The 10,036-nt window shown below is 35.9% G+C and overlaps 1 long non-coding RNA gene across 1 annotated transcript; it reads left to right on the top strand.

The window, feature by feature from the left end:
- Positions 1-1,481: 1,481 nt before the first annotated feature.
- On the top strand, positions 1,482-3,005 carry LOC131553884 (uncharacterized). The gene is made up of 5 exons (XR_009274288.1): positions 1,482-1,610; positions 1,695-1,746; positions 2,066-2,167; positions 2,271-2,326; positions 2,523-3,005. It is a non-coding gene; the product is annotated as an uncharacterized LOC131553884 (long non-coding RNA).
- Positions 3,006-10,036: the final 7,031 nt, after the last annotated feature.

Below are 10,036 nucleotides of genomic sequence, written 5' to 3'. Positions count from 1 at the left end.
TTTAATATATTTCTAAAAAGTATAATAGAAGTGCTTTTGTATTAAATATATGCTTAGTTATACTTCTAAGAAATATGCTAAACACAAGCATATTTTTAATGTATTTATAAAAAAAGTATACTAGAAATACGTTGGTAATAAATATATGCTTAATTACACTTTTAAGGAATATGCTAGACACAAGCACACTATTACTATATTTCTAAAAATTATAGTAGAAATACTATGTTAATAAATATATTCTTAGTTACACTTTTAAGGAATATACTAAACACAAGCATACTTTTAGTGATGTTTTAGTGTATTTACAGAAAACATAGGTTATGTTACCCTTACTTAAAGTATATTTTATGTGTACTTTGTGTAAGAACATCCCAGGTGAAAAAGGCATAGTATTAAATGTATTAAAAATATACTTGAAATTCAAGTAGTATGTTTATAATACATTTGTATTCCCAACATGCTTATTTGAAGTGCATTAAAAATATACTGAATTTCATTTTAATACATTTCTAAAAAGTATACTAGAAGTACTTTTGTATTAAATATATGATTAGTTATACTTCTAATAAATATGCTAAACAAGCATACTTTTAATGTGTTTATAAAAGGTATACTAGAAATACTTTGGTAATAAATATATGCTTGATTACACTTTTAAGGAATATGCTAAACACAAGCACACTATTACTATATTTCTAAAAAGTATAGTAGAAATACTATGTTAATAAATATATTCTTAGTTACACTTTTAAGGAATATACTAAACACAAGCATAATTTTAGTGACGTTTTAGTGTATTTACAAAAAACACACTTATGTTACTCTTACTTAAAGTATATTTTATGTGTACTTTGTGTAAGAACGTAACAAAATGATTACACTTTTAGTAGGTTTTTAATGTACTTTATATTGCAGTAGGTCTACACATGGTTATATTTGAAATATTTATGTATTTATAATTTTAATATTTGGAAAAGTACGATATTTTGAAAAAATTTTTTACATTTACAGTGTACAAACCTTTGTCAAATATTATTAACCATTGCAGTATTTAAAATATGTTGTTTAATATGGGTTATGCTACTTTGGTTGATTAGGCTGTTGTTCATTACATGATACATTAATTGTAATAAGCTAGGTGTTTATAAACTTGTTCAAGCTTGACGCCTTTATTTTCTAATATATATTTCTGAAATAAATTCAATTTTCTTAAAATTTCTTAAATTCAAACAACACAGACTAAACCTGATTGGTTCCAGAGCCATTGAATGGCTCTGATTGGTTCTCATGATAATGAGCTCGCAGCAGAGAGCTTCATAAATCAAATATGATGTGCGTGCAAATGTCCCTTGAATGTGCATATAAGTCTAAATTTAAACAGTATTATATTATATAGAGCGATCGTGTCTCTTTAGGGCGCTTGGAGGAAACCACTAAATTCATATGGATTACTTTGGCGATGTTTTTTTGCGATTAACTTTTTGAAACGTGAACATCTTTGACGAATCTTTTCATCGGAGGGACATACATCTCAGATTTCATTAAAATATCTCCGCTTTTCTTTCGAAGATGAACGAAAGTCTTAGATGGTTTGGAGCATCTTAAGGGTGAGTGATGGCAGAATTCAAATTGTTTTGGGGGAATTATGAAATTAATTAGAAAATATAGCGGTATGTTCTTATTTTTATCAGCTTCTGCGAGCGTGTATGGCGTCTGGCTGTTGGAACCTCACTGTGACTTCAGGTAAGATTTGTATTTAATTAACGTTATTTGTCTGTACCAGTCATGTTTTTGACACATTGGCAGAAAAAAATAAAATAAAATTAGTTAACATTAACATTATTTTATTTGCAGCATGAAGTATATTTATTTCTGATTTCCTGAACAATTTGGCTTCATTGTAATGATGTTAATGATCTTTGAAAAAACATGATTATGAACATACAGTTACTTTGTCTTGGGCTGATCAGCAAACTGTGGTAGTGGTTGATTGGTGTCTATATTTGTTCAAGCTTGACAACCTTATGACTTTATTTTCTAATATATATATTTCTCATTACAGATAAGAACAAAGATTAAATTGTAAGAAGGGTTGCTTATAAGAGCATACAGTACATCTGAAACTGCTGAGGCTGGGAAGGTTTTTGACTATATTTCCAGCCAGGTACATTGTTCTGTCATTCTTAAATAGAAAACAAATCATCAATCATCATTTGCCTTTTTTGTGTGTGTGCGTGTAAGAAATATTAACATTTGTTGTTTTTCAGATCAGCTGCTATAGAAGACAAACTGAAATCTGAGTGCAGAGACAAGCAAAGGAATAGTAAGTATATTTTAATGTCGTATCACCTCTGTTACAGAGATTTTTGAATCAGGCCTAATAGAGGGGGATTCGGTCAATCTAGGAAGAAAAACGTTAGCAATGTGTCCATTCCAGGTGGCTAACTTGTGCTTCTTTTCAGTCATTCATGTACAAATCTGTTATCTAATTTTGTTTCTGTTTTATTTTTTTTCTAAAGCTGCAAGGCACTACTGACTAGGCTGTGCCCAGGTCTCCGGAACCTGCGACGACGCTCAGCTCCATTGGCCCTTAGTCTGCGCCTTCGGGTCCACCAGCTCTGTCTCCATCGGTCGGCCCCCAGATGTCGGCAGCCACACCATCTACATCTTGGCTCCTCCCTCCCTCGACTCCGCCGTGTGTTGTCAGCACTGGGATGCTCTGGGTCTGTGCCATGTGCCAAACACCATCTAAGCCGCCAGGGCATCATCGTCATCCTCTCATCACCATTCCTACACCATCTCCTCGTCCACCTCCAAAACCCCCTCCATCCCTCCCTATTCTGTTGCTTGAACTTTATCATCTTCAGTCTTTGCACACACATCTATTCACTTTACATGTTTTTTTTCTTCAGAAAATTGCATTGTAATTTTTATTTATACATTGATGTAAAATTCTTTACTTTTCAGTAATACAGGTATAACTGAAATGTTCTACAAATGGATATGATGGCTCTTCCATAGCATTTCAGTCTTTTTTCCATTTATTATGTTTTTTGTATAATGTTTTAAAATGTACTTGAGTATGTTTGTAGTAATACAAATATACTATAAACATACTTGTATTTCAAGTGCATTTTTAATACATTTAATAGTATGTTTTTTTTTTGTTTTTCACCAAAGTATATATGCTGCTGTACTTTTTTAAATGTACTTTATGAATATTTGTAATGTACACAATATGTAATACATTAAAGTTTTCTAGATATCAAAGTGTACGTGTGTGTATATACTGAAAAATATAATACTAATAAATATAATATAATATACTAGTAGTGTAATGCTAATGCATTTCTAATGAGCTGAAATACAATTGAAATGTACTTGAAGCACATTAAAATGATGCTTCACATCTACTCTAACTGTAGTTCATGAAGTATTAAAAGTACATTTTTAATGTATTTTAAGAAATACACTTAAATTGCACTAAATATACTTAAAGTGGTTCCAATTTAACACAATTTCAATATATTAAATATATTACAAATAGATTAAAATTTAACTTAAACATATCTTGAAATACACTTAATATACTTAAAGTTGTTTCAAAATAATACATTTAATATACACTTAGTATAGTATAATATAAATATATTAAGTGTGTCTGAAAAAGCACAATTTAAATATATTTATTTTTACCTGGGTAAGTCGAGGGGAGCACAAGACAGAAAACCACACACAGACAGTCCTAAGGTGTGACAGATGTATGCTAGAATGAGTAATTATTATCTTTTGTTTATTCCACCTCTTCAGGGTTTTGCTCAAACGCTTGCACATGCAGTCTGACCACCATCATGGAACATTAGCTACATTTGATTTGTATTTGCGTCCTTGTCGTTTAATTAATTCATCTGTTTGCAGTTTCCTTTTTATTTTTTAAGAAATAATTTCGCCTCTGAACTACCTGCTGACTATTTGTTGAGATGTTCACACTGATGTTGTTTGTATAGTCATGGTCCAGCTGCTCCTTGCAATCCCTCTTTGCAGACATTACATCCTTGTTCAATTTAGTTTCCTTGTCCTCCATTCTGCTTCCTGATTTGTAGACCATTTGCTTTTCTGAGCCCTGTCAAATCTCCGGAGAGGACTTATTATTGTTGATGACTGCTTTCTTAGGCAGACAGATTTCCTCACAGAATGAGGCAGACGAGGTGACAGTATCAGTACATCCATCCATACTGCAGCACATACCATGCTAACAGTTTCCCAGTTAGTAAGTGAAGGAAGTCCAGCATACCTTGTATTGCCTCCAACTGTCTCCAATGCCAGGCTTCAATTCTAGTAGACTTGAATAGCTTCAGCCTCTTCCTTCAGGTTGTGATCAGCACAATCTCAATTACCCGTATAGCCCCAGAATGGCCCTTTAATGAGGGTCTAACAGTGCTTGAACAAGTTCCCTTCTCTGGATGAGCCATGGATCTGATGCCCGTACTTGGGTAGATCAATCTTCATGCTGTCATGGTTGAAGTAATTAAGGAGAAAAGTCTGACATTGCAAAGTTTCCATTTGATTAAAGGTGAACTGCAGTTTCTGTGGAACTAAACAGAACTGCAAAAATACTGAAACAAAGCAATATCTGAAAGCACCACACAGCCACTTTTTTTTATTATTTTAGTTGGAAATCAACCTTTGAATGGCTTATTTTTAGTTGCCTATCAATATTAGTTAATTTTAACAAAAATTTTAACAAAAAAACACACCAGCCTTAAGAGGAGAATATGTACTTCAGTATAAACAAAAGAGTGAAGCAGGCGAATGAAGTAAAAGGGCCTGCAGTAGAAAATTACATATTCTAGGTCTGAGGTGACTGAAATTATTGGCTATATCTCTGCACCAGCTGTTCTTCATATAAAAACACATGCTGATTTTTGTTTTCTCACTGAACACTGGGGTTGTGATTCACATTAAATAAAGCAAAAACCCTGCTGGCCAGGCTGTCCTGTACAAAATACACAGTTTTTAGCCATGATATGGTGAAATAAAATGCATTTCTGTGCTTAACCTGGACTATTCATTTCTATTATTGGCCATAGTAATATTAATGGTTATAGTATGTAGATATGGCACAGAAGTACAATATCATGTATCAATATAAAAAAAAAGCTGACACTGGTAAGCAAATAGTGGTGCAACGGATCACAAAACTCAAGGTTCGGAGTTCTATACCACAGCAAAACTACTAGCTGAACTAATAAAGTCTTCAGTATTCAGGTTCAGAAATGTAATAATTAATTGTAAAATAGCACAATAATGCTCTTCACTGCAGGTATTTATAGGCTGCTGTCTCTTTAAGACCAAATGCACGTACCTAATACTTACACACATTTGGTTTCTTTCTCAGCTGTTTCGGTTCACTTAAGACATCGACTGTGTTTACCAGAATGCTTGCCAAAATGGGTATTTATACATAACTTGGTATGTATGGTTCCGTTCAAAGAGAGGTGAAAGAGGAATCAATCTGTGTGAATCGTGTAGTCTGAAGCCCTGCCTTCTGAATGAAAGAGCCAATCGCTAATCGGTAAAGTCAGCGCATCACTGCAGCTGCAGTTAGAAGCCCCGGTTGCTGTAGAAACAGTCAGCGCTCTGAGACGTTCGCTGAGGACTGCGCATGCGCACTGGCTGATCTAGCCTGAAAAATAAGCTTTTTATAACACTATTTGAGCAAAAGAAATAACATTTATGATACAGTTGTTGACAGATTTCTTTGGTGATTTCAAATATGAAATTGAATCGTAAGCTTAGTGAACAGTTTTGGAGAATTTGATGTTTCCCCATTCAAAGAGATAGGAGCTGCAATTGCATGCCCGAAAGGTGTTTCAAAGATGGCCGCCAAGTGATATAATTTGTCTTAAAGGGGTCATATAATGGTACATGCACTTTTACAAGTTGATTGTACTGAAATGTGTGTTAGCAGTGCCTGTACACAACCATCATAAAATGATAAAAATCCATCCAGTGTTTTTTTTTTAATCTCCTTATTTGTTTTACCCTGTCTCAAATCAAGCCGTTCGACCGTGTGACGCCACACGGTCGGACGCCCCTCCCACGATGGTTGATTGACAGCAGTGTTTCAACACAGACCCGCCCTTGCTCGTGAGCGAGCTGTCAATCATAGTCCGCGCGTCATTGTTGATATACGCTGGAGCTGTCTATGAGCAGAATGGCGTCTAAGCGATTGTGGTGTTCTGTTCTCGGTGCAATAATGAACACAGCAGTCATTTTGATGTTCCTAAGTCCGAACCGCTGAAGACACAGTGGCTGAGTTTTGCTTTTGAAGGAATATTCCCCACGAGCAACGTCAATGTTTTCATGTTTGCGCGAATCATTTTTCACCAGACTGCTTTATAAATGAATGTCAGTATAAAGCTGGTTTTGCTAAGAAGCTGCTCCTGAAAAAAGAATCGGTACCAACTATTCGTGTTCCTGCTGAACCTCCAGAAGAAGTGAGTGTAACGTTTAATTAACCTTTATATTAATCTTTATATTAATCTTTGCAAATCGCTAGCACGCTTCACGATGTATGTGGCTAATGTTTACATTCAGGGTACATGCAAGTTTTCTATTCTGACGTTCTCAATATGAAAAATTCCTGCCGTGACCTCATATCAGTGTTTCCGCCCTGAGAGTTGTACCTAACACTGCATAGATAACGTTACGCATCACTGACAAGCCTACATTTACCGAATTTATTTTTCATGACCATTAGCTGTAACATCAATCTGTCAATGAACTAACGTATCAGTAAACACATAGCGTTCGTATCGTTCGTACCTTTACTTATACTCTTCATACCATAAGCACATTAAAGATAATACTTTTAATTAAGGTTTTAAATGCATGCAGTTTTTCCTCAATGCGCTATTCGTAGTTACTGAAAGTACTTCATTAAAGTGAATCAATATTTGGTTACACTTTATTTCGATAGTCCACTTTAGACATTCTACTAACTATAAGTAACTTTGTAACTACATGTCAACTAATTCTTTTTCATTTGCAACTACATGTCTACTAACTCTCAGTAGGGTAGGTTTAGGGTTAGTAGAATAAGTTGACATACTTGCAAAGTTTCTCGTAGTCAGTATGTTGTATGTTGTGGACCCATCAAAATAAAGTATTAGAAGATATTAAGCAGAGAGTCTACTAATACTCTAATGACTGCTAGTTGACATGTAGTTGCAAAGTTACTTACTGTTTGTAGAATGTCTAAAGTGGACTATCGAAATAAAGTGTTACCCAATATTTTTTCCATCAATTACTTTGTCAGACTCATAGCTCTACACATTTTGTCCTTTCCTGCTTTCCTCCTTTCCTTAAATCAGACCAGACCCCTGTTGTTCGGAGTTGGGACTTCAGTTTAGTCTGTTTCTGTTTCATCTATCTGTTCTTGTTTTCCCTAATTTGGTTTTGTTTCGGTTTTCCTCATTAGTTCTTCATTAGTTAATTAAGGTTAAGTCTGTTCACCTGGGTTTTTGTCATGATCTCGTTTCCTCCCTAGTTTCAGTTTGCTTTATAAGCATTCAGTTTGAGTTCCACCTTTGTCGAGTCTTGAAGTTATTTTGGTGTTGTTTCATTTGTTCCTGAACTGATTATTTCGATTAAAGTATATGATTTCATCATTCCTTCATCTCCCCGTACTCCTTGAGGGCACAACACGTAACACCTGTACTATAAGATAAACCTGAACGTCCCAGTGCTGGACAGTGGAAATATGCACTCAAACACTCTGGAACCCATCCCAGATGGTGTCCCACTGGCAGAGGCCACACTATTGTAGCAGCCCATCCAGGTCCAGCAGCACCACCAGGGTCTGTCTCCCTTCTCAGCTGAATGAAAGTGTACATAGGCCAAATTTTTTGGTACATTTTTTTTTTTCTCCAATCTGTTTTATATATTGTTAATTTATTTTTATGTTTTTTTTTTTAATGTTGAATTGAAGTTATTTTGTAATTGGTTCTAAAAAGCACTTTTAGTACAGAACAATTTATTTTCATTTACAAATTATAACTTGCTTTGCAAAAATAAACAATTTCCAGGACGTTTCAACTTATAATACAAATAAATAAAACAATGCACATATATTACTTTGCTTAATTTACAAATAACTTAAATTACAAAAGTAATACAGAACAACTTCATTCATTACATTTTTAAGTTTCCCATCAGCCCCATTTTCTCCAGAACTGTCCTAAAAGAAAAGGGAAATACTTATGAAAATTAGGGCTGCAATCTTCAGGTTAGAAAATATGACACAGCAGGACATGCTTACAAAATACTCCAGAAATCATATTTCTGGATCAAGTTTGCCTAAAACATTTGTGGACATATCTAGCATGACAGCACTATAATAAAAAATAAATAAAAATGCAAGTGAAAGACTTATCTAATTAAGCCTTATCTACTTCTTGTCTTATTGTTGTAGAATGGCAGAGTTTGTATGCCCAGTAAAGGAATTATCATATTCAGCCCTCAAATTAATAAATACAAGAACTTATGCCTCAGACCACCTAACAAATGAATCTGTTCAGTGGTATTGTTAGTTTAAGTTAACATTTAACATTTGTTTTGCTAGCTATTTGAGTAAATTAAAGTACAATACTTACATTTATAAGTGTATTGGTCGGCCGCCACAGAACCATCACCGCTATTATGTTTGAATAAAAGTCCTTTCACACCTCCGCCAGATATGAGACATAGTCCTTATTATTCTTTTGTTTTTATTCGGCCATTATCAGCCTTTAAACTGGCAATACAACATTTACCAAGCCACATCGCTTCAATCCCAGTATACATTTACCCAACTATTATCAAACGTGTTTCTAAATAAATACAACAAAACATTTCTTGCGACTTTATGAAGTATTATGACAAAATGCATTATAAAGAAGAATTGGACCTGTTCTGCAGCTGCATTAGAGCTAATATTAGCATCATGCTTCATAAGGCAATTTATGAGATTAATAGTGTCAGAGAGTCACAGTCACCGTCATCAACTGCAATCACCAGATCACAGTCACCTGAGTTCTAATCACCTGCACCTGCTCACCCTCATCAGCACTCCCATAAAGCACCCACGCTCTCTGACATTCATCGTCCGGTCTATGGTTCACTAGCAGAACAGTAACCTGGCTCTCCTTATACCAACCTGTGTGTTTACCCACCTGTTGCTCCGCAGTATTTCTCCCCAGTCTCTCCAACGTTTCCCCCGTGGTGGATTACAAAGCTTCCTGGTTCTCGATCGGACACTCACCTGTTATCAGAAGATTCAGTCAATCTCCACAACGGACCACTTGACACTCACTTTCATCGCAGATGCATGTCATTATCCTTATCAAGCTATCTGTTAATAAACATCACTGTCGTTCACTCACTCTTGGTTCACGTCTCTGTTTTTGACAGAAGACCGGACTAACACCGTCACCAGTATGGATCCCCGGCCTTCATCACCCTCGGAAATCCTGGAGGAGCTGGTCAACACTCTGCGGGCCTCACTTCTCCCACCACCACCTCCCCAATCTGCCTCTGCCAGTCCCATGGCACTGCCAGCTGCCTATGCGGGTGATTTGGCTGAGTGTGGCGGCTTCTTACTCCAGATGGCGCTCTACCTAAAGATGCAACCACAAAAGTTTACCACCAAGCGCTCCAAGGTAGCCTTCTTAATTTCCATTCTCTCCGGCCGAGCTTTAAATTGGGCTAGAGCCATATGGGACGCCAATACTGCCATATTTAATTCCTATGAAGCGTTTACTCGTCATTTCAAGGAGGTGTTTGGATCATCTACCGGAGCGCTCTCGGTGTCGGTTCAACTTCTGCGCCTGCGTCAGGGCACTTCCTCTACTCAGGAATACACGCTACAGTTCCGCACTCTGGCGGCCTCTAGTGGATGGCACGAGACTGCACTCATCAGCGCTTACCGACAAGGGTTGGAACGTACTATTCGCAGGCAGATGGCGATATATGATGATTCATTGGAACTAGA

This window comes from Onychostoma macrolepis, chromosome 14, assembly GCF_012432095.1.
Source record: "Onychostoma macrolepis isolate SWU-2019 chromosome 14, ASM1243209v1, whole genome shotgun sequence".
NCBI lineage: Eukaryota > Metazoa > Chordata > Actinopteri > Cypriniformes > Cyprinidae > Onychostoma > Onychostoma macrolepis.
Note: the sequence above shows the minus strand (reverse complement) of the source record. Positions and strands in the feature narration are given on the sequence as shown.